Here is a 26,678-nt window from a genome sequence, read left to right on the forward strand (position 1 = left end):
CATAGTCCTGAACAAAGTTCTGTATATAGTAAAAAAGGTGACTGTATATACTATAATATATAGATGAATGAATATGATTTATATATTTAATGGCTGTAATGTCATTAACAAATCATGCAGATATAAGCAATTCTGTTTTTGTAATGCATAATTTAGCCTATTAAATTGTAAAGCCATAAAAATGTTTGGCATTAGAGGGTAAAGTGAAGATCGTTAAGAAGTTCCTAGATAAAAATAGATCCTTGCAGATGTGAATGTGACAAAATGAACAGAAAAGGGCAAATAAATCTATAAATGTAGCAGCCTTAAATACATGTTTATAAGAAACTGTGATCAACGTAGTTCATTTTAATGGGCAGAAGAAATATGGTGATTTTCCTCCAGGTTGTAACATGGAAGCTCCAGCCAGTGAAGTAGAGGTATTTATTGGAAAATTACTGCAGGATATTTATGAAAACAAGCTGATCCAACTGTTTGCAATCTGTAGGAATTTTACTTAATAGTGACAATTAGCGTACTCAACCGTGGTTTTTGCCAATTACACTAACAAGGGCCATTCAAATGCACCACATTTACCTTTAACAAGGTTGAGATACCAAAAAAACTGAGTGTACAAACTATATGGTAAAAGCTGTCATATGGTGTTGTTGCACTGTCACTTTACCCCGCCTCATTAAATAGCGTAAACTGATGGCAGTAGTGAAGAACAGCTCAGCACAGCTACAGCTATGGCCAACAAGAAGATTGTAGAAGAAGATTCCCAGATCATGTATGCCTACCTTCTGACTGTTGACTGACTAAAATCCCATACACAACAGAAGCTTGTGATTTTAAACAACTTTCCAATTTTTTGTTCTCTTGATTTGTTGAAAAAGATACCTAGGTAGACTCAGGAGCTGTTGATTGGCATCTGCACATATATCCCTTATGGTATTGACTGACCCAGTGTATTCAGCTAGCTCCCAGTAGTGTATTGCTGCTTCTTCAATAAAGGATAGCAAGACAATGAAGCAAATTAGATAATATAATTAATTAGAAGGTTGCTTAAAATTTAAATCTCTATCTGAATCATGAAAGAAAAAATTGGGGTATCACGTCCCTTTAATTTACTATAAAGTGATGGATGCCACCAAGATGGAACCTACATTTCCCCTAACTTATTTCTCCTAAGAGGACACTTAGGAACAGATCTAAAGCAATCAATAATATAAAGTGTGCAAACAAGGCTGTGTGGAATATAGGAATGTTAAAGTAACTATCTAACAGGGTTTCCACACAGCCTTGTTTGCACACTCCCTTTTAACAGAATTATATCTGTCCATAATTGTCCTCAGCAGAAACGATATAGGAAACATAGGTGCCAATATGGTGGCATCCATTACTTTGTAGAAGCTAAGTGGAAAAGGGAACAAATTAAATAATGAAAGTATATTGCAAAGGTTTTTTAACTACACATAATTAAACAGTTTGTATTACAATCTCAAACTGTTTAAGTTGTTAAAAGGGTTAAAAGGTTTTCTAAGACAAAGCACTGAAAAAGGTAATCAAGGTATTCCTTATAACATGGTTTATATGGGTTTTATTAGTTCTTACAGCCCCAGTGTACACTGGAACATCGCTTCATTGCTTAACTTCCGAAGCTCAGTTAGTCTTATCCATATTCATGTTGTTGTGCAAACGTGACAGCTGCTGATGCACTGATACAATGCCCCTATTCTATGCTGCATGTTAAAAGCGTTCCGATGTTTAGCTAAATTCAATTACAGGATGCTGTGAAAGTTGCCAAAAGTTAAAAAGGGGCATTCAAGTTGAACTTGTGTTATACTGTAGCTGTCAAACAAATATAAATGAGGCGTATATATCATTCCTGTAAGATATAGAATAGTATATTTCGTAGGCACATGAAACAATAACAATTGGTCTTTAAAAAAAAATATATATATATTTTGGAGGAATGATATTAACAGCAATAGAAGGTGATAAAATGTGTCTATTTTACATGATATCAGATTTATTTCAGCTCTGAAAAGTTTGTTTTTTCCCATTGTTTTTATTTTTTCAACTCAAATTATTTTTTGTTTTATTGTTTTATTGTGCATAAATAGAAGAGTTCATGCAGAATATATAATGATGAGAGATTATGTAAATATATGTGTTTGATGTATATATAACTAAGTAATTTGAAGCCCGTCCTCCTCCTGTATTGATTTGTTATGTCTGATTTATTTATCTGTATAGCTCTACAAAGAAATTATATATATATATATATATATATATATATATATAAATAATTTTCTTACAAGCTAATATTCCTCTCTATCGGCTAGATTACGAGTTTTGCGGTAACAGGGGTGCGGTGCTAACGAACAGTTTATGCTCACTGCTCACTTACAGACAGCGCTGGTATTACGGGTTTTTACAAACCCGGCGTTAACCGCAAAATATTTTGCTCCACATCTCACCTCAATACCAGCGCTGCTTAAGTGAGCGGTGAGCTGGCTGAACGTGCTCGATTTCCCCATAGGAATCAACGGGGAGAGCCGGCTGAAAAAAAGTCTAACACCTGCAAAAAAGCAGTGTTTAGCTCCTAACGCAGCCCCATTGATTCCTATCGGGAAATACATTTTATCTTTACACCTAACACTCTAACATGAACCCCGAGTCTAAACACCCCTAATCTTACACTTATTAACCCCTAATCTGCCGCCCCCGACATCGCCGCAACCTACATGATATTACTAACCCCAAATCTGCTGCTCCGGACACCGCCGCCACCTACATTATACTTATTAACCCCTAATCTGTTTGTATTTATTTTAACTAGGTAGAATAGTTACTAAATAGTTATTAACTATTTAATAACTTCCTAGTTAAAATAAATACAAAAGTACCTGTAATAAAAACCTAACCTAAGTTACAATTATACCTAACACTACACTATAATTAAATTAATTCCCTAAATTAAATACAATTAAATACAATTAAATAAAATGATCTAAAGTACAAAAACAAACACTAAATTACAGAAAATAATAAACAAATTACAAGATTTTTAAACTAATTACACCTAATCTAATCCCCCTAACAAAATTAAAAAAAGCCCTCCCAAAATAAAAAAAAGCCCGACCCTACACTAAATTACAAATAGCCCTTACAAGGGCCTTTTGCGGGCATTGCCCCAAAGTAATCAGCTCTTTTACCTGTAAAAAAAAGTACAAGTCCCCCCAACATTAAAACCCACCACTCACACAACCAACCCTACTCTAAAACCCACCCAATACCCCCAATACCCCCTTAAAAAAACCTAACACTAACCCCTTGAAGATCACCTTACCGGGAGAAGTCTTCACCCAACCCGGGCCGAAGTCCTCAACGAAGCCGGGAGAAGTCTTCATCCAAGCTGGGCGAAGTGGTCCTCCAGATGGGCAGAAGTCTTCATCCAGACGGCATCTTCTATCTTCATCCATCCAGCACAGAGCGGGTCCATCTTCAAGACATCCGACGAGGAGCATCCTCTTCCTTCCGACGGCTAACACTGAATGAAGGTTCCTTTAAAATGACGTCATCCAAGATGGCGTCCCTTCAATTCCGATTGCGGCGATGTTAGGGACGGCAGATTAGAGGTTAATAATATGTAACTAGTGTTTGCGATGAGGGAGTGCAGCGGTTTAGGGGTTAATATATTTATTATAGTGGCAGCGGTGTCCGGTTCGGCAGATTAGGGGTTAAAAATTTTATTTTAGTGTTTGCGATGTGGGAGGGCCTTGGTTTAGGGGTTAATAGGTAGTTTATGGGTGTTAGTGTACTTTTTAGCACTTTAGTTAAGAGTTTTATTCTACGGCGTTGTAGTGTAGAACTCTTAACTACTGACTTTAAAATGCGGTACCAGGCTTGACAGGAGAGGGTCTACCGCTCACTTTTTGGCAAACTCGTAATACCGGCGCTATGCAAGTCCCATTTAAAAAATAGGATACGCAATTGACGTAAGTGGATTTGCGGTATTTCCAAGTCTGGCCAAAAAAGTGAGCGGTACACCTGTACCTGCAAGACTCGTAATACCAGCGGGCGTTAAAAAGCAGCGTTGGGACCGGCCAACGCTGCTTTTTCAGCTACCGCAAAACTCGTAATCTAGCCGTTTGTGCTCTATGTGATATTATTATGAAATATAAAGCTGCAATATGACTTACTAAGTGTTCAGCAAACTGAGTATGTCTTTCATAGCCCCAAAAAAGATTTGTAGTTTAGGTATATAGGCATAACTGTTTCTGTGCCTTTATTATATGTAGATATTCTAGGTTTTAGTACCATCATCTGGTTGACTGTACATAGCTATAATATGTTTATGGCAAAACAAATATGTTTATATTCTTTGTATTTATTTTTGTTTACAATAACAAAAATTTAAATATTGAGCTTTATGATTTTGTACATTTAATTAAAAAAAAAGAGTGCATAAATTAATTAAGTAGTGGAAGTTCTAAATTATACTTGTCTATTATACAAATTATACAAGAACAAATGTTTAGGAAGCAAACCAAAGAAGAGGATAGTGTTGTATAAATGGAGACAGTGTTTCCAACTTAGATTTTCCACCTACATATTTGGTTTCTTAAAATGTTAGTAAAATAATCACAAACCCACATTTGTAGCATTGTGAGAAACTCAGTGTGTCATAAAATGAATGTCTGAACAAAAAATTTTATAAATATTTTTCACATAATGGTTAAAGCAACATAAATGTTGTTATGCAAATATAAGGTGCCCAATTTAGGTTAGTGAAATTAGCAACAAGTCTTTACGTATAGCTACAAAATCCCATTTAGCAATATACAATGTACAGAACATTATAAAGTGAAATCTGTCAGCGCTTTGCAAATAAAAATAATGTAAAATAAAATATAAAATAAAGCTTTTTTACAATATAATAATAATAAATATTTAATAATTCTAAATTCTATCTTTTAAGTAATATGCATAACATGTATAAATATATTTAGCTGTTGCTCTCATATGGGTTATAGAAGAAAACTGAGTAAAATATCACTTTATATTAATGCTGCTAATGATTCATTTCATTCTGATTTTGAAATGAAAATAAAATAGTAACAAAAACACAGAATTTATAATAATAACTATACATTTGTCTAAATAAGAAAGTGGGGTTTATAATCTTAAATAAATCTTGCTTTACATCATATACCTTATTATGGAACTATTCCACCCTTTTGTTGATGGTTTGGATTATGTGGCATATTTTTCTAGTTATTAAAGCTCATGAGTTTTAGTGTCTTCTGAACAATCATGAAAATATTGGCAATATCACATGCTATAAATATGTTAAACATGAGACCACTTGAACAAAGATATATAACATATATCAGAAATATGATGTATCAAAATTATTGATTGATCTTGACAAAGGCTCCCTGGAGAGCTGAAACGCGTAGAAACCACACCAGGACCCAGTTCACTTGGAAAAGACACAGATACTGTGTGGCTCCCAGGACCGTCAAGCCAGCACAAGGGGAAATATTGCAACGCAACGCTGAGCAGACAGTAGGAGTGAAGACCAAAAAACTGTAAGTGTGCACACTTAGAAGAAAATAAACAGCGATACAACTTTATTTTAAGAAAACACTGCAGGATCATAGGCGAGTGACCGTAGCTTGCCACCTCCCATACCGGAACTCCGGGTAGGAGAGGATTGTAAAGCTTACTAAAGCGGCAGATTGAAAGAGAACTGAGAACAGCTGCTTAAACAACCGCTAAAATTCAAAAACTGTATTTGATACTGAATTATTTGCTTGCTTGATTGATAGAAACTTGCTGTCTGCAATCTGACCTCAGCATTGAATACATCAGACTTTAATACATCAGACTCTAGTATTTTTTACTCTGCAAAAATACACATTTGAAGAATTAGATACTCAGACCACCAAGTCTTGAAGTCTGAGTCCCCAATCTTTACTTGGCCAACGGTATTTGTAAAGACATGAACAGTGTGTGATGCTATTATCATTGCCCAATTTTTTACTTCTTATAACTTAATTTTAAGGATTGTTTTATTAAATTGGTTAAATCGTACTTGTCAGTGAAGTTTTAGATTAGACACCGGTGTTTTTAGATAGTGATTGATTGAATTTTTTGTAGACAGCGACTGAACCTTTATTTTCCAAATGATTTTGATTATTATTTAATGTATTAATAAATTGTATTTTATTTCTCAGAAACTAACAGCTGTAGCAATTTGCTTTATTTACATATCCACATCGTAGCATACACTTTTTTCTTAATATTCAGAGAGCCTTGACTGGCGCCACTTCCAAACACTTTGTATTTTTTGGATAGCCTAATTCGATTGCATATGTGGTAAAAAATGCAATCAGGAGGTTGGCAAATCTGAAACACACCTATTTCCAGCGTGCACACTCTTTGCTTTTACTTATCAAAATTATTGACCTAATATGGTTTCTAAATATTTATTTATTTATTACAAACATGTATTTCTTTTCTATTACACTTCCTTATAACGTATTATCAAAGGGCTGGTATTTAAAGGGACAATTAGTCAAAATTAAACTTTTATGATTCAGATTGGGCATACAATTTTAAACAACTTTCCAATTTACTTTCAACATCAAATTTGTTTTGTTCTTTTGGTATTCTTTGTTGAAAGCTAAACCTATGTAGGTTCATATGCTAATTTCTAAGCCCTTGAAGGCCGCCTCTTATTTCAGTGCATTTTGACTGTTTTTCCCAGCTATACAGTGCTAGTTCATTTGCGACATATAGATAACAGTGTGCTCACTCCCGTGGAGTTATTTAGGAGTCAGCATGGACTGGCTAAAATGCAAGTCTGTCAAAAGAGCTGAGATAAGGGGGCAGTCTGCAGAGGCTTAGATAGATGGTAATCACAGAGGTAAAAAGTATATTAATCACAGTGTTGGTTATGCAAAATTGGGGAATAGAGTGTCCCTTTAAGTAAAAATATAATTATTGTACAGGCAAATTGATAAAGTATTAATTTTGAACATGCTTTAGCCTTTGTTTTGCTAATAATGAACATTCTTATTTAGGGCTGCAACAACTAACCGATTATGAAAATAGTTGTCAACGAATCTCATTATCCATTAGTTGGTTTGCAATTAGTTGGTCTGTGCAAAGCATGCTTCACTCCAATGAGCTCCTGCACATGGTATTGTGCTTTATGGTTATGCCCTTAGCCTAAAGGACGTCGACAGAAGTTTATTTTACACTTTTTCAGGACAGTATAAGTTTACAACTACGCCTGGCTTATGTGCAACCCAGAAATAATAGGAGTCATCATTTGGATTGTTTATAATAAATCAGGTGATTTGGGACTATGCTTTGCATGATATAGTGCCAAGCTTGGTATTAACACTTAGCCCTAGATTGATGAGAGTTGTTATTTGAATTGATGTGCACTATTATCTGTTTGCACAATTATTAGTGGATCACTTGCCATATATTTACTGTATAGATAAGTGTATGGTAGGGCTGCACAATTAATTGCATATGCGATTTAAAACCACGATTAATCACTGCGATTTAAAAACTGGGAGAGTTCGCATTTTGTTGCTAAAAAAATAATCCTCAGATGTGGCTGTACTGCATTGATTTGTATGTGATTTCTTGCAAACCAGCTCCATCTAGTGGTTGCTTTTAGCACACATTTGTAAAATGTCTGTTTCACTTTCACTTTCGGTTTGTGATCTCAGTAGCAGCCGATCAATCTATAGAAGTCTAAAAGCGGAGCTCATGCAGAAGACTGAAGAGGAGGGAAAGCCACTTACTTATTTTTCCCCCTTGGGGCGTCTGCAGTCTGAAACTTAGGGTATGTAATCATTATGGAACCTCCCAAACAATCTCCTGCTCTCTGAGAAACGGTTCAAATACATAGCAGATGCAGTTAACCCCATGGCTGCCAAAAAGGCTAAAACTGCAGTCCCCTCTGCTAGCTAGCTGCTGGGTTAACTGCATCTACAATGTATTTGATATCAGCAAGGCACAGCATTTCTGAAAGGAGCAGCCCCCCACCACTACTGCTATATGCCTGTATTGGATTCTTGCACAGGAGCAGGGCTCATTATCAGTCAAGATAAAATGTTTTAAAAAAGAATAATATATATATATATATATATATATATATATATACACACACACATTTACACATATATGTGTGTGTAACTGTGTATGTGATTGTATATATATGTGCGTGTGTGTATATATATATATATAATATATATATATAATTGTGTGTGTGTGTATATATATATATATATATATATATATATATATATATATATATATACACACACATATGTACTTTGTATTTGTATGCTTTCAGAGTGTATTGGACATTGAGAAACATGTACATTAAGATAATGTAGTCTTAAATAAAAATGTTATTGAAAAATTAAGGTGTTATAGTCATTTATAAGAAAATCACAATTTTTTTTTGCCCATATCGCCCAACTCTAGTGTACGGCTTTGTCCTATTTTGATATAGAGGGGCATATTTATCAAGCTCTGTATGGAACTTGATGCCCCTTGTTTCCGGGGCTCCATAACTTGTCCGCCTGCTCTGAGGCCGTGGACAGAAATCAACCTGATCGAATATGATCGGGTTGATTGACACTCCCTGCTTGCAGCCGATTGGCTGCGAATCTGCAGGGGGCGGCATTTATCAATGTGCGGCAGACATGATACGCTACTTCGCACATTGATAAATATGCCCCATAGTCCTTAGCACTTTTGACTTATTAAAATTGTTTTTAGATTTTTAATTAATTGCAATATGTACCAGATTCAACCTCTAAAATTATATATCTGTTATTTTAAGAACAGACTAGATATTTTTCCCTAGCCTTATAGCTGGTTATTTACCATTGCATATAGAAATTCAAGATATTTTAAGTTAAAATGAAGTCCAGGCTTACTTTAAGACACCCCTTGCATTGGTGGAGAGTTAACAAAGATAAATATCCCACCTTTGTGAAATTGGCAAAAGCCTACATATGCATCCCAGGCACCTCAACACCATCTGAGCGCCTCTTCTCTGCTGCTGGCAAAATAGCTGCAAAAAGAGAATCAGCTCAGCCAGGAGCATGTGGACCCATTGACATTTTTGCATTTCAATACAAAGTTTCTGGGAAAATGAATAATAGAATGTTATAAACAGTGATAGTTTGCATCTTTCTAGTTCTACCTCTTTCAATGCAGTTTGTGGTTTTCTTTTGCTTAATTATAATAAATGTGTTCTGCTGCTTAAATGTAGACAAACATATGTGTTAATGTAAAGCTGTAGTTTTATATCTGTAAAACTCAGTGTGTGACTTTTATTTTAAGGAAAAAATGTTTTTATTTGTTTTTATCCGATTAGTCGATTAATCGAAAAAAACAATCGGACGATGAATCGATTATGAAAATAATCGTTAGTTGCAGCCCTATTCTTTTTGTTATATTTAAATAATTGTAGGATGAACATTTTAAGCATCTTTTTTTCTAAGAATTAAAGGGATAGGGAAAAGTAGACATTAATGATTCAGAAAAAGTATGTCATTTTCTCTTTAAATTCACTTCTATTTTCAAATTTACTTTTTTTCTTTCAGTATCCTTTTTGAAGAATAATATGTACATATCCTTCACTACTGGGAGTAAGTTTGTGATTTGATAACTTTGTCAATGTAATATATTTATCTGATGTTATGTTCCACTTTTTTTATTTGTAACAAAATTACAACATTGGTACCAATTCAACTTTGTTCTGAGAACTGGTCTAAATTGACAAAAAGTAATTACCGGTAGTAGAAAATATAAAATCACAATCCCAACAAACACATGACAACTGTGGCTATAAATAAGGAGACATTATAGAGGCCATAATACTGCCTGTTAAAAGATTATTTATGCACACAAAGTTGAAATACCATTAAATATATTTTGAATTCCTGGATGGCCTGAAAAATTATAAAACTATAAAAGAGAATAATGCATATTTTTAGATGAATCGTGCTAAAGCTAGAGAGATGTAATTGACCTTTTTCCTCTGCAATAATAAAAAAGGTTAACCGTATTGTTTAATATTTTGAGCCATCTTTTGAAATAATACAAGTTAAAGAATTATATATACTTTTAAATGTACAGCTGTTCCATACATATATACTACAAATCCCTCTTTGGAATTGAATATATATTATATATATGTGTGTCTGTAGTATATATATATATATATATATATATATATATATATATATATATATATACATACACACAAATATTGAATAACAATATTTACATTCATAGAGGTAAAGCCTTCCAAAATATGTATTCCTCAGGGGGGATTGCACTACACACTCTTCTTTCTTGGGTTTGACAAATAAAGTTTTTCTGTGAATATCTTATTTATTAATGCTACTTTCATGTTTTGCTGTTAATCTCTTTTGGGAGAATAACGTGAAATGAATAAAACATTGTTACATATGTATTATGAATGTTAAATCCATATGGTATAAATTTAGATTTAATGCTGGTGCTGATAACAGAATTAACTTTATAAAAGTGGTCGTAAAACAAAATAACTGATCATGCCCTTATTATAGTATCTTATACATTTTTTCCAGTTTTTAGATGAGTTTAGCAGAAAAGATCCCATTCTAAACTCTCTGGATTTATGATCTTCTTATCACCACCTCCCTATTTGGAGGAGCCAATCAGGACTGGTTACTGGAGTAGCAACTGTAACCAGTTGAAATTTGTTAGCAAAACTTGCATTGCTTTGCAGTACTTTATTTTGTCACCTCTACTGAAGACAGTCAGGCACACACATGCTGATGGGTTAGGCTACTAAATTCTGCACTGAGCACTTCCAGTTCTCTGAATTGGAAAAGTCACAATTTTCTACAGAAATATGAGGCAAGATGAATAATGAAAGTATATTGCAAGGTTATTCTTCATATGCATAAGTAAACATTTTATATTACAGTCTCAAAGTGTTTTGTGTCCCTGTAAGCAAGTGTTTCTCTACCTAGCTGAGGATCATGTTGCGTTCCCCTCAGCTTACCTCATGTTACATGATTTTTGGCATAACCATGACTCAGTTACATCAGCTGACTTATATTGCTTGACAGCTTATTTTCGGGTAACATCTGCTTTTGGTCAATGCTATAAAAGGAACTTTTATAAGGGATTTTACTACTAAACCTTTGGCTCTAGAATGAACTGTTGAAGGGTTTGGAATAACCAATAACCAACTGTGATTACAAGTTAATCCCTAGTGCAATGCAAACCTGGCCATGGCAAAGATGCAAGACTGATAGCAAAAAGAGAATCCTATACCAGTGCTATAAGTTATCAGGGACACACGTGTTGGCAAAGAGTCAGCTCTATATGACCTACTCAAACTAATGAATCATAAAGAGTCATATTATATCCCTCCATCTGTGCTATGATCTTTGACAATATCTTTAAACAGAATGACAAAATGTATTTACAGTAGAGAGCTGCTTGACGATAGTGTTACCCTGTTTTTCTTGATTTTATTATTTTGTTTTTGGGTAAATCTTAAAACAAAAAAAAATGGCAAATAGATCTTGTAGTTAAAACATTAAGTTATCCTTATGAAAAAGAAGCATTTAAATATAATGATATTGCTTTGCATTAAACAAGAGAGAGTAAACGTAGTTTACATTTAAATTGAATCTAATGCAGCAGTATCAGTTGCACAATTATTACTGATGCACAGTGACTGAAGTTAATGTTAGCCAATCAGCTTTAGCAAGAAGTACTGATTAGCCAATGAGAATTAAAGAACTGAACGTTCTATGTTACTTTCTGATAAAATGTAGCCAATTTCAATTCACACCTTTCAGACCAAACAAAAAAGAAAAGAAAATCAACACATCTAAATGAGGCTCTTTTATGTGGGTTATAGAAAAATGTTGAGTAAAAAATCTCTTTAAGACACAATTTTAACTAACTATGGCAAAATATCCTCTGTATTCCTTTTGTCTGCAACTTACTGATACTAATGTTTCCTTCCTCTCTACTACAGTTTTGTTATGAGGACTGTATAATACGGGACAGCAAGATAGGAGCTAAGCCACTGAAAACCTGATTTGCCCGAGTTTCCATTTACACCCCAGAATAGATTTTATATGATCAGCAACATAATTAATTGATACAAGGAAAAAAGAAGGCATTGGAAAACATAGGGGAACATTTTTTTTATAAAGTGAATAAGTTGTAGAAAAATAAACTGGAAAATGGTTTAGAAATAAAAGTAAATTAGTTCACATTTAAGCCTCCCCAAAAAGAAATACATTTGTTAAATCATTGTAAGAGGGCACTAAATATGATGGCTAACTGTGCTTATAGTTGTTTCTGTCTGTACTAAGTGAAATATTCTCATTCCTTATGTGACCTGAATTTAATTAAAAACCCAAGTTTTTTGGTGGATACTGTGTTTTATGCCCTACAACTGATTTAAAGACCCATTAATCTTAATAATATTTGTATAATTACATTAAGAATAGACCCTTGTTCCAGAACAAAAAATCTGAGAAGAAAATGGGCACAATAGATATGAAACGTTGTTCTTATCTGCTGGAAAACTATCTACATTTATTATTGGACACAACATGATTTCCTGCTGCCAAATACAATATGTAATGCACACAAGTGACAAAAAAAAAGTAATTATATACTTTAAACACAGTACTTGGCAATAAAATAGTCAAAAGAAAAATAATACTTACAAATACTCAAGAAAACCAACCCCGACACCCAAAAATCACTGGTAAAAGGTTTGTGAATTCATTAAAGTGACCTGCAATTAAAAAGAACAATAATAGATTAGCGAGTACATTACTCTTCTAGTTAAATTCTTTAAAAATGACAAGAAATCCACATTTTTATTGTTAAAAGTATTCTTGAAAATCAGCTGCCAAAAATACAAACACATGCATGCTCCTTAGCCTACCTACATGCTTTTCAACAAGATAGCAAGAGAACAAAGTCAATTCCATAAGTAAATTGAAAGCTTTTTTAATGCTTCATGCTCTATTTAAATGATGAAAGAAAATGTGGGGGTTTCACGTCCCTTTAAAACACCATTACACTGCTAGACTGTTACAAAGTAGATACAACACACAACACATACAGTTTGCATTATTAAAGGGGCATGAAACACAAATTAATCTTTCATGATTCCGATAGAGAATACAATTTTAAACAACTTTTCAATTTACTTCTATTATCTAATTTGCTTCAGTCTCTTGGTATAGTTTACGGAAGGAACAGCAATGCACTACTGGTATCTAGCTGAGTATATCGGTGAGCAAATGACAACAATGAGCTAGCTCCCGTTAGTGTTTTGCTGCTTCTGAGTCTACCTAAGTATGCCCTTTAACAGAGGATACATAGAGAATGTAGCAAATTATATAATAGAAATAAATTGGAAATTTGTTTAAAATCACATGATCTGTCTGAAACATGAAAAAATTGTGGGTGTTTCATATACCTTAACACCTTAAGCCATATGGGTGTAACTACTACATCACAGGGTACTTTGCCCAGCGTAGCCTGTTGACGTAGTTGCTATGTCCTACCTTCTGTCTCATGTTGTAGTCCCAGCAGTCAGCTCTGACAGCTAAGACTGCAGCCAGAGGCAGAAGACATCTCCCTAACAGAGGGGCATCAGTGACAAGGTTGGGGGAAATAATTGTATTAAATTTTTTTTTTTACAAAAACCTACAAGCTAGGCATTGGTAGACAGCTGCCAGTACCTAAAATGGTGGCATTTTGTTAAGGTGGGGAGGGTCAGAGAGCTGATTGGGGGGATCAGGGAGGTGGGTAGGTGATACCATTGCCTAAGATGGTGGTGACCAGTGGGGGGAAGAGAGGGAGTGAAGAAAGCTGTTTAGGAGGGATCAGCTAAGTATCAGGGTTGTGAAGCGTCAGGTGGGAGGGAAATCTGTACAATACAGCTAAAATTAACCTCTCAAACTACCTGATTAACCTCTTCACTGTCGTGAATTCGTGAATTTCAGAAGTGTGGTGTGCAGCTGCAATTAGCAAAAAAATATTAAAAAAAACAATGACAAAGACATGCATGTACTGTATACTATTTCTAAACAAAGGGGACACCACATACGCTTTTATAACCATGTGTAACTGGTTGTGCAGTAGTTCTGTGTAAATAGTTTCAGTGAAAAACCTTTGTTTGTGAAAACGCTAATGATTTATTTAATATGATTCCATTTGGTAAAGAAACAGTGGCCTTGAAATATACCAGAATGGGCCTAGATCAATACCTTGAGTTGTCTACTTAAAAACAAATATATAGTTTTGATAGGTAAATAAAACAACAAGCCTCTATTACTGTTTAAATAGAGTGTTCTCTGTTCTCTTTTGGGCAAGTTTTTTTCTGAAATTCACAGTCCTGAAGGGGTTAATTTGTATTCATATTCATACTTATTCTAATTTAATATATGTATCCCTATTGGGCTTCTTTTTTGAATAGTGTTGTTTTGTTTTGTTTTGTTTTGTTATTTTGTCAAAAAAGAACCACTTGGTATAGAGGGGACCCAATGTTAGAGGGATGGGAAACGGTTTTCTAACTATACATGAAACTAATTGCAACTGGCCAAGAACTATTGTCACAGCCCAAGACTACTAATTTGCACATAATTTGTTTCTAGGAGGCCAGTGGCATGAGAGGCTATGCTCTTATTGTCCTGTACCTAATGCCATAGCAACACAACACAGTAGGAAGGGCAGGAATATGTCATTATGAGTGAAATACAATCAGGATACTGAATAAAAATACAACCAAGGCTTCTATCATTACTTAAACACTGAGAATATTCTCCTGCAATACAAAATCCTAATGTTCCTAATCCTAATAAAAGATCTTATCATATGACTCTAAACCAGGGGTATTATTATAATTATTATCATTATTTATTTGCAAAATTCTGTAGCTTTGTGTTTAATCTTTCCTTACACAAGGAGCCATATAGTGTCATTTTTTTCCCACTTGAGGAGCTAAAATGTAACCCTTTCACTCAAAATTCTCTATATATTATTATTGTTTTACTTCTCTGCTGCAATTTCTTACTCCAGGACTAGTGGAAATTTCAAACTGAGAGAGAGAGAGAGAGAGAGAGAGAGAGGGAGAGAGGGAGAGAGAGAGAGGGAGAGAGGGAGAGAGAGAGAGAGAGAGAGAGAGAGAGAGAGAACGCCCATGGCAAAACATTTAGGTCTGTTATTAAATATGTAAATCGAGAAACAGTCCTCATATTATGAATGGGGGACTTACAGTGTAAGTCTCTTTAGTGAACATGTCTGAAGTAGAAAAATTATATAGCACAGGTACAGAGTAAAACTTTTCATCCTGTATTGTTGCTCTGCATACTTTTGTTAAGATGGTATGCTCTGTCTGAATCACAAAAGATCATTTTTGGGTTTCATATCCCTTAAGTAACAACAGACAAAAACATGCAGCTTAGAAGTAGTGTATTGTTTATGACAACTCAAGTGAACTTTACATAATGAAATAAAAAGAAATGATTTGCCTAATAAATATGATGTTACTAAAGTGTGAACGTGTAATATTTGGTTAAATCACCAGTACTCCGTAACAGTTATAGAATCACGTTCTACTGCACGATAAGTACAGTTCTGGCTCAAAAGGTAACAGATGCACAAGCAAACAAAAACCTGCAGGGCTTTCCTTAAATATGTGTAACAGGCACAATGAAAGACTGTCTGCTGCTAAATAATATCCATGATTTCCTTTCCCCAGAACAGGGGGCAGTGAGGTAGTTTATTTTATTGTTTGGTCTAAACATAAGCATGTTTTTTAGCTTGTCTGGGAACAAAGGAGCTTTGTTGGAGAGAAACTGAGCTTCTTTCACTTGATCAGAAAAACAAGGTTTGCTAAAGCTTAAAAAAATGCTTTGCTACTGTTTTAAATCAGAACACTTTGGATGGTTTTAACCCATTCCTTGATTTAGTTTATAATTTGCATATTTTAAACTACATATTAATTTTCGTAAAGAAAAATCTTAACAGTATTTTTTACAAAGTTTGAGATTTATGTTCTAGATTGTTATATGACCACTACACACAGCAGAATGCCATAATCAGTAAATGCATATTAAAAAGACAATGCAAACACATTTAGTACTATTTTCCCTCCCACTGCATCATGTGACAGCTACCAGCCAATCACAAAATGCATTTAAGTATAGTCTGTGATTTCTTGCACATGCTCAGTAGGAGTGCCTCAAAATGTGTGCTAAAGAGAATGAATGTGAAAGTTGCTGAATCATGAAAGTTTCATTTTTAATTTAGTGTTTCTTTAAAAGGCAAGGAGATAAATCAAGCACAATTTTTCAGGATTTTTATCTTTAGTTTTTTATTGCAATGCGTATCTCTCCTTTACATCAAGATACTGCATAGCGAAATAAACAGCTCACAAAGTAAAATTTGCCTTTATTTTAACGTCTTTGGGGACCTTGCAGTACTGACTTAGAGAAGAGCTTAGCAGAGCTTTAGATCATCAGGCTCCTGCTAATTACAATATGTTCTGCAGTCAGTGAGTCTGAAAATGTTTTGTAAGAATTTAAGTGACATGAAACTCCAAATTTTTCTTCCGTGTTCATACCCAGGTAGGCTCAGGAGCAGCACTACTGGGCGCTAGCTGGCTGATTGGTGGCTACACTTATGCCCCTTTCCATTGGCTTACTCAATGTGTTCAGCTAGCTCCCAGTAGTGCATTGCTTCTCCTTCAACAAAGAATACCAAAAGAATGTAATAGAAGCAAATTGGAAAGGTGTTTAAAATAGTATGTTCTTTTTGAATCATGAGAGAAACATTTTGGATTTCATGTCCCTTTAACATTGTTTGCAGCAAATGTTTTTCAGTATTAAAATTCCACTGAGCACTATCCTTGTTTGGAGTAGACAAGCACAGTCATTATGTTGCCAAAACTATAATTGTTTTGCAATTTCTATTCTGATCATTTCTGCTGAAGCCAATCAGGAACAGATATGTGGCAGGGTTATGCATACGAGCCGGTCATGTGACTTTCCAATTGTCAACACTGGAAAAATTAATTTACTACACATAATTGACCATTTTATATCAAAATCTCAATGTGTTACTGTACTTTTAAAGCCATATTATATATCCATAGCATATCCAGCGCTACATTACATCTGCATACAATACTAATGTTACACTCATTATATTAGCACAATCACAAGTAGTTTAGAGATACACATCTTGAAAAGCCAGATGGAATTCATGTTCCTTTGATCATTTGCTGTAAATGAGCTAGCCAATCAAAGTGTAGAATTTTGTAGGGTTCAGGTATGTTTCATCATACTTAAAGGGACATTGTGCTGTCAATTTTCTTCCACTTTAATATGTTCCCAATTCTTTATTTTCTTTGCTGGACTGTATTACATTGTTTCCACACAGTTCCTTTACCTTTATTGGGTCCTTTGAAATAGTTGTTTTTGCCTATATAACACAACACCTATACTGAAAATATGAATATGTTTGCTTGCTCTGTAGAAAAGCTAAGTAAACAATAGATAACATTGTAAATTTGCTTCTGAGTGGGGGGGGGTGTAAAGAGAGAGATATTCTTGTATCTGAAATAGCTGTTTTTTCTCATTGAACACTGTGGGGCCGATTTATCAATGTCTGTCCATTCAGAACTTGATAATTCGGCCCCTGTGTCTTAATTAGCATTTCAATACTTAACTATTAGACTCTGTGTACAGATAATGCAACCAGGTATGCTCTTTCTGCATTTACATTGGCATTACCTTAAAAAAACAGGAGATAGTTTTAAAATGGACAGGAAACCCCAAAATATTATTTCATGATTTGGCTAGAACATACAATTTTAAACAAATTTCCATTGTACTTCTAATATCAAATTTGCTTCATTCTCTTGTTATCCTTTACAGAAGGGACAGCATTGCACTACTGGCAGCTAACTGAACACATCTAGTCAGCCAATCACAAGAGACTAATGTGTGCAGGCACCAATCAGTAGCTAGCTCCCACTAGTGTAGGATATGTGCATATTCTTTTTCAACAAGGGATACCAAGAGAACAAAGCACATTTGAAAATAGAAGTTAAAGGGACAGTAAGTCAACATTAAACTTTCATGATTCAGATAGAGCAGACATTTTAAACAACTTTTCAATTTACTTCTTGGTATCTTTTATTAAAGAGAAAAACTAGGTAGGCTGATAAGAGCTCAGGAGTGTGCACGTGTCTTTAGTACTCTAAGGCAGCAGAGTTTTACAACATTGTATAATAAAGCTACAAATAATGTTACAAAGACACATGCACTCTCCTAAGCTCTTATGAGCCTACCTAGTTTTGCTCTTCAATAAAAGATACAAAGAGAACAAAGCAAAATTGATAACAGAAGTAAATTGGAAAGTTGTTTAAAATTGAGTCATGAAGGTTGAATTTTCACTTTCCTATCCCTTTAATGAGCAAAAACAGCCATTAAAAAAAATAATTAATAATAATACACCGGTATAAATGATATAAAAGTACCTTTAGGATGAACGTATAAGCTGTATTCTAACAGGTACATAAGGATTTGCTGGTCAGTGCGGATCAGGTCCGACAGACATCGCTGAATGCAGACAGCAATACGCTCTCCGTATTCAGCATTGCACTAGCAGCTCTTGTGAGCTGCTGGTGCAACGCCGCCCCCTGCAGATTCAATCAACCCAATCGTACTCGATCGGGTTGAACTGCGGCGATGTCTGTCCGCCTCATCAGAGCAGGCGGACAGGGTTATGGAGCAACGGTCTTTAGAGCGCTGCGTCATAACTGCTGGGCACGGGCCCTACAAGCTCCATTCAGAGCTTGAGCTTGATAACTGGGCCTCTTGGTCCCATCTCCCAGCAAATATACAAATATTCACAACTAATCTGAAAAACCAACCCTTTTCTGGTCCCAAGTGGTTTGTATAAAGGTTTGTATCAGGCAAATGAATAAACAACACATGTGGGCTTTGTAATCAAGTTTGTCTAATAAATGAATGCGTTTGTATACAGAATCGAGAAGAATTCAAAGAATCTTTTGAGAACATAAAAAAGCAATTTTCCCTTTAAAGGGACAGTCAAGTCAAAATCAAACTTTCATGATTCAGCTAGGGCATGTGATTTTAAACAACTTCCCAATTTACTTTTATAATCAATTTTGCTTTGTTCTCTTGCCACTCTTTGTTGAAAGCTAAACCTGTTAGGCTCATATGCTAATTTCTAAGGCCTTGAAGACTGCCTTTTATCTTAGTGTATTTGGACAGTTTTTCCCAGCTAGACAGTGCTATTTCATGTGTGTCATATATATATATATAACATTGTGCTCACTCTCATGGAATTATTTATGAGTCAGCACTGATTGGCTAAAATGCAAGTCTGTCAAAAGAACTGAAATAATGGGGCAGAGGCTTAGATACAAGGTAATCACAGAGGTAAAAAGTGTATTTATATAACTGTGCTGCTTATGCAAAACTAGGGAATGGGTGATAAAGGGATTATCTAACAATTCTGGAGAAGTGTGTCCCTTTAAGAGATTTCAGACGCGCTGGAGGCTTCATGTGCCAACAAACGTAAAGAGACAAACAGACGTTAAACACATCCAGTGATGTAGAGCAAAGCTTGCAGTTATTCATAAAACACCTCTTCAGAGAAAATCCCCTTCAGGCAACGTCTCAATATCATTAACATTCACATTGAAAAACAACCAAACCACTTCCAAACATTTTCTTGTTTGATGTCAGCATCGCTAGATAAAGGCAATGGGGTTTTGAAAACATAATAATGAGAACAACACAAAACTCATTAACTACAAAATAATGACCAATTAAACTCGAGAAAGGCATCTGCCTATGAAATCTGTAGTACTTTAAAGGGATAGTAAACACTGAGATTTTAATATAAAATGCTTAAAGGGACATAAAACCCATTATTTCATGATTCCGATAAAGAATTCATATTTAAAAATTTACTTCCATTATCAATTTTGATTCATTCTCTTAAAATCCTTAATTGAAGAAGCAGCAATGCACTACTGGGAGCTAGCTGAACACATTTGTAAGCCGATGAAAAATAGCATATATGTGCAGCCACCAATCAGCAACTACCTCCCAGCTTCTGAGTATACCTAAGCAAACTTTTCAACAAAGGATACCAAGAGAACAAACAAATTAGATAACAGAAGTAAATTGGAAAGTTGTTTAAAATTGTATGATTTGTCTGAATCGTAAAAGAACAATTTCGGGATTCATATCCCTTTATTTGTGCATATTAAAATAACTTTGCAATACACTTTCATTATTTTTTTGCCTCTTTTTTCTGTAATTTAACTCTGAGAAATGTAGATTTTCCAGTCCTGAAAAAGCAAACAACAGGCTTAAAGGGACAGTGTACACACATTTTCATATAACTGCATGTAATAGACAATACTATAAAGAAGAACATGCACCGATACTGATATAAAAATACAGTATAAAACATTTTAAAAACTTACTTAGAAGCTGACAATTTTGCATTGTTGACGAGGTTAGCTGGAACACCCACTGCAAGTTGTTTATATTTTATTTTTGCTGTTTATAGTGAATTATAAAACCAAGGTATTAACAAAGCAGATAATGGTTTTGAGTTGCTTTCAGGAGGTAACTATTTTGAGTTTGGGGGTATTAATGGCAGACATATTTTGTGATTACTGTAAATACTGTTCAGGAATCGTTATCTGCTGAAAACAAGCACAAGATTGGGATCATCCCCATAATTATCTAGGGTCAATAATGCAAAAATGACACACCCATTAGAACACGTCATCTTTGCATTAACGAGTTCCTTTAAAGGGACAGTAAACCTTTCTTATGTATTGCTATAAAATAACACATCAGCCAAGTCTTAAAGTTTTTATAAAAAAATTAACATCTGTCAAAAGCCAAACTCCACTCACCATTTGCCTTATATGGAGGAGCCAATCTGTGCTTTAGTCTGCAGACAACAAGGCTAGCATTGATCATGTTAGTATAAGGTACATTACCTGAAAATAGGGAGAAATTAATGATGAAAATATATTGTAAAGTTGTTTCATTATGCATCACTACACATATTCTTTACAAATCTCAAGGTGTTTACTGTCCCTTTAAGCGGGCAGGATGCCCTTCAGCTAGACTGCAGGAGCACAAAATAAGAAAAATAAAAGGAAACTAATATACAATGCATGGGTAATGAATTGTTCTTACACTTAATCACTTTATACTGGAAATTAATGTCCCTTCTAATAATTAAAAAAATATACTGTGAGGGTTTTCACACCTTGAAAGTGACATAAAAGTGGTAAAATTTCTCAAACTTGTTAGAGTATTTTATTATTGCACTATTGCTTGCAGTTTACTATGTGTTTAACCCCTGCAAAGTGGATTAAAATAGGTTAATGTTAATTCCAGTGCAAACATGCAGTACTGGGAGCTAGCTAAACAAATCTGGTAAGTCAATAACAAGAGGCATATATATGTACAGCCATAAATTAACAGCTAGCTCCCAGTAGTGCATTGTTGCTACAGAGCCTACCTATTTTATTATTATTACTATTATTATTATTTTTTATTTATAAAGCGCCAACAGATTCTGCAGCGCTGCCCATAGGTACAAGGATAAAAGTACAATGGAGAAACAATACAACAAAAGACACATTTTTACAGAAAATACAGGGGGAATTGAGGACCCTCTTCCCGTGGGAACTTACAATCTTACCTAGATTTGTTATTCAACAAAGGATACCAAAAGAACAAAGAAAATTTGGTAATAGAAATAAATTAAAAAGTCTCTTAAAATTGCTTCTCTATCTAAATCATAATAGTTTAATTTGGACTGCCATGTCACTTTAAACCTACAGCCCTTATATTTAACAGGGTAACCTGAGGGCTGGGGCACCCCATTGCGAACTGACACCCAGATTTAGAGTGCCCGTTCTAGATTAACTGTTTTTGTGCAGCTTTAAACCTTGATTTAATAAATATAAAGCAGTGTATTGCGCATTGGTGATCTATATTAAACTCTGATTCACATAGTAATTTCACTTCTTTTATGTTCAAAATTACACTGTTCGAGCAGTGGTCAGGATTTGCAGAGCTGGAATTATAAAAAGTGGTTTAATGTATTTTTCAAAGAAATGTTTTGCAGTGACTAACTCTAGACTTGACATTATTTTTAAGTAAAATATTAAGTGGCACGTAAGCTTTAAAATATGTGCTATTTTTTATTTGGCATGGTGTGAAAATATTTGCATTGTGTTATTACAGTTTAGAGTGTTTTTAGTTTAGAAATGGTCTATAAGATCACTGGAATATGCATGCAAAATACATAGACAAACAAATGTGCACAGACACAAACATATACCTATACACTACCACACATACACACACAAACATCACACATAAATATACACTACCCCATCCACACAAACTTACATATATACACACACAAATATCACAGACAAACACACATACACAAACATCACACATAAATATATACTACCACACCCACACAAACATACACACAAACATACACACACACACAAACATCACACATAAATATACACTACCACACCCACACAAACTTACATACACACACACACACATATCACAGAGAAACACTCATACACAAGAATCAAACATAAATATATACTACCACACCCACACAAACATACACACACACAAATATCACAGACAAACACACATACACAAATATCAAACAACAAACATCAAACAAACACACACAGAAAAAACACACAGACACATACACACAAGTACACACTACCACATACAGACCCATCATCCTTAAACACACACAAATAAACACACCCTTCCACACATACACCCTTAAAGACACACAGTCACAAACACAACACTCATAGAAATACATATATATATATAATTTATTTAATTTTTTTTAAGTCCACTGTGTAAACCGTTTCTACTCGTGGATGACCCTAGACGAGGGCATTGAAGGATTCCCCGATATAAAGACATGGAAGCTTAGACGCCCCTTGTTTTTGGTTTTCAGTAAAGCTTGAAAGCATCAGTATAATTGTGTCCCCTGGGGATACTGAGTTCTTTATCTCTGCTCTAAATAAGGAAGATCTATGCATCTTTCTAAATAATGCAGCAAAGAACAAACAGAAAAAATGAGAATTTTAAGTACAGTCATTGTAAAATATTTTGAATATTCATAGTAATATTATCATGTATGTAATGCCACTGGCACTCTACCAAGTATATATCACCAACATATGCAGTCAGAGGGGTCAATTTATTAATGTGCGAGCAGACATGATACGATGTAGAGTATCATGTCCGCTGCACATCGATAAATGCCGACAGAATACGCTGTTGGCATTTATCATTGCACCAGCAGTTCTTGTGAACTGCTGGTGCAATACTGCCCCCTACAGATTCGCGACAAATAGGCCGCTAGCAGGGGGTGTCAATCAACCCGATCGTATTCGATTGGGTTGATTTCTGTCCGCCACCTCAGAGCAGGCGGACAGGTTATCTGGCAGTGGTCTTTAGACCGCTGCTTCATAACTTCTGTTGCTGGCGAGTCTGAAGGCTCGTGCGGAAACAGGGGCATCAAGCTCCATACGGACCTTGATAAATATGCCCCAGACACTCAAATGCACAAGTGGAAAGTTTGACTCCCAAGATTCTGTAGGTCAAATGGCAAAATGTTCCATGTTCCTGAAGAAAATTATTTAGAAATATACAAAAGACTAATGTTTTGCTCCAGCAAGGACCTTCATCAGGGCTACATAAAAAAAAGTTTATAAATCAAACTTAATTTATACAGGAACCACCAACAGGAAGGCGCTGGCTCAGTCAAAGCAATAAAAAAACAATGGCTTACATATAATTTATTAGGTATTGTACACAATGGCACTTGTAATGCATTCTAATTACACAGAACATACATATATGTCTAAGAAAAAAAAGTGCTTAACAAGAAAATCTGCTGCAAAAAACTAGAGTGAAACCCACAAAATAAAGCGTCTATAATTCTCACAACAGGCGTCTGCAATAGCTCATTATGGGCTGAATCACAACCTTGCTCTTGTTTTTGGTATATAACGATTTCTGAACCTGTTGGTATTCTCAGTGTGAAACCAACCATTAAATAGTTCTGCCATTAATACCTCTGAAGTCTGAAATTGTTACCTCCCCAAAACAACACAAAATCATTATCTGTATCATTAATATCCCAATTTCATCATTCAAACAGACAAAACGGAGTTTAGTGATTATGTCACAGGTTAGAGTCGTGTATTAATGCTAATAAGTGACATATCCTGTTGTGCTCAAGACCTAGAGATACGTGTGTATGTTTTTAAGGGGTTTATTTAAGGGCATTATCAATAGAGTGCATTTTTTATTGGGATACCGATATGGTCATTTGTATTAGTGTAAATGGTCTTATTAATAAGCTTTGTATCTGGTGGTTTTGCTTCCTATTATCTTATATGTTGAAGGGTGCAAGTTCATTATGTTTTGGTCATGCACAAAAACATTGTTACATTACAAAAAATTGAAGTACTTCAATTGTCTAAAGCTGATCAAGTCCTTTTTGTTTAATAATTTAATAAGTGAAAAATGGTTCTGTAAATGTGCTAAAGGGAAAGAAAAATTAAAATTAAACTGCATGATTCAGATAGAGGCGTCAATTTATCAAGCTCCGTATGCCTGAAGGCTCGCCGGAAACAGTAGTTATGAAGCAGCGATCTAAAGACTGCTCCTCCATAACCTGTCCGCCTGCTCTGAGGCAGAGGACAGAAGTCAACCCGATCGGATACGATCGGGTTGATTAACACCCCCTGCTAGAGGTCGATTGGGCGCAAATCTGCAGGGTGCGGTATTGCACAAGCAGTTCACAAGAACTGATAGTGTAATGATAAATGCCGACAGCGTATGCTGTCAGCATTTATTAATGTGCAGCGGACATGATACCTTGTATCATGTCCTCTTTCACATTAGTAAATTGACCCCAGTGCATGTAATTTTAAGACAATTTTAAATTCACTTCTATTTTCAAATGTGCTTCATATCCCTTGTTGAAAAAGAATATGCACTTATCCTACAATAGTGGGAGCTAGCTGCTGATTGGTGCCTGCACACTTTTGTCTCTTGTGATTGGCTAACTAGAGGTGTTTAGCTCGCTGCCAGTTGTGCAATGATGTCCCTTCAGCAAAGGATAACAAGAGAATGAAGCAAAGTTGATAATAGAAGTACAATGGAAAGTTGTTTAAAATTGTATGTTCTGTTCAAATCATGAAAGACAATTTGGGAGTTTTCCTGTTCCTTTAATTATTGAGAATTTGGATTAAGATCAGGAAAATAGAAGGGGGGTGCAAGCTACATCTGGACTGTCGCTCTTTTCTCTAGCTAAGCATAATTACCTGCTTGTTTGACTCTAGCACCTAACACCTTCATTTTACAATTGCTTGAAAATAAATATGTGTCTAACCCCTGTAAAGAGGTTAAACACATAGTTAAAGTCAGTTCCAAAGTAGGAATGTGCTACTGGGTGGTAGCTGAGCACATCTGGTGAGCCAATGACAAAAGGCACATATGTGCATAACCACCAATCACCAGCTAGCTCCCAGTAGTGCATTGCTGCTCTTGAACCTACCTATGTATGCTTTTCAACAAAGTATACCCAGAAAACAAAGTGAATTTAATAGTAGGATTAAATAGAAACGGCTCTCAAAATTTCATATTTTAACAATGAAAGTTTAATGTTGACATTTATGTCCCTTTAAGGTTGCAAGCTCCAATGAGAACAGGGAATTCTGCTCAAGTCTGTTTTATTATGTAATGCACAGGGGGGTATGATTGTGCTTTATAAATGAAAGATAAAGGTGTAGATCCTTATATCCAAGACATGTTCATTTTATCCTGGTTAAAGGAAAGGGATATATTCCAAGCTGTAATATAATTAAACCAGCATGTAATAGCAAACTGTAAGATATTCTAGTTCGAAGAAGTCTGGATTTTATCACAAAGATAATACAATTAAATAACAAGTCTATCAAAGTGTGATAAAATCTGCACTGAGTAATAGCTAAAGAAATACTGTTACATTATAACGTGAGTTCTGGAATTTCAGCAGCTTTCATTTGCAAATGGTCAGGCGGAAAAACTGATGGAATTCGCAAATGAAACAGGTGCACACAAATACCGCTGAAATACCACTAATTCCAGCTCGTTATGGTCAGAAAAATGTATGTTCCCAGGGCAAAGCATTTGCTTCAGTTATTTAGAAGCTCTTTGTGTGAGAAAAATAAAAAAGAATATAGGTGTATAAAGGAATAGCTATATATGTATCTATCTACCTTTCTATCTATCTACCTGTATGTCTGTCTGTCTATCTATCTGTCTGTCTGCCTGTCCGTCTATCTACGTTTCTATCTATCTGTCTGCCTGTCTGTCTACCTGTTTGTCTGTCTATCTGTCTGTCTGTCTATCTATGTCTGTCTGCCTTTCTATCTACATTTTTATCTATCTATCTGTCTGTCTGTCAATCTATCTATTTAGCTATCTGTC

General features: G+C 35.0%; 1 protein-coding gene across 1 annotated transcript in view; it reads right to left on the reverse strand.

Moving 5' to 3' along the window:
- SOX6 (SRY-box transcription factor 6) overlaps positions 1 to 26,678 on the reverse strand; it is a 786,620-nt gene that overhangs the window by 670,672 nt on the left and 89,270 nt on the right. Inside the window, exon 3 of the mRNA XM_053720627.1 lies at positions 12,777 to 12,847. The gene's annotated coding sequence lies outside the window, so the exon portion shown is untranslated. The remainder of the gene's footprint in view (positions 1 to 12,776; positions 12,848 to 26,678) is intronic.

Source organism: Bombina bombina, chromosome 7 (genome assembly GCF_027579735.1).
Source record: "Bombina bombina isolate aBomBom1 chromosome 7, aBomBom1.pri, whole genome shotgun sequence".
Lineage (NCBI taxonomy): Eukaryota > Metazoa > Chordata > Amphibia > Anura > Bombinatoridae > Bombina > Bombina bombina.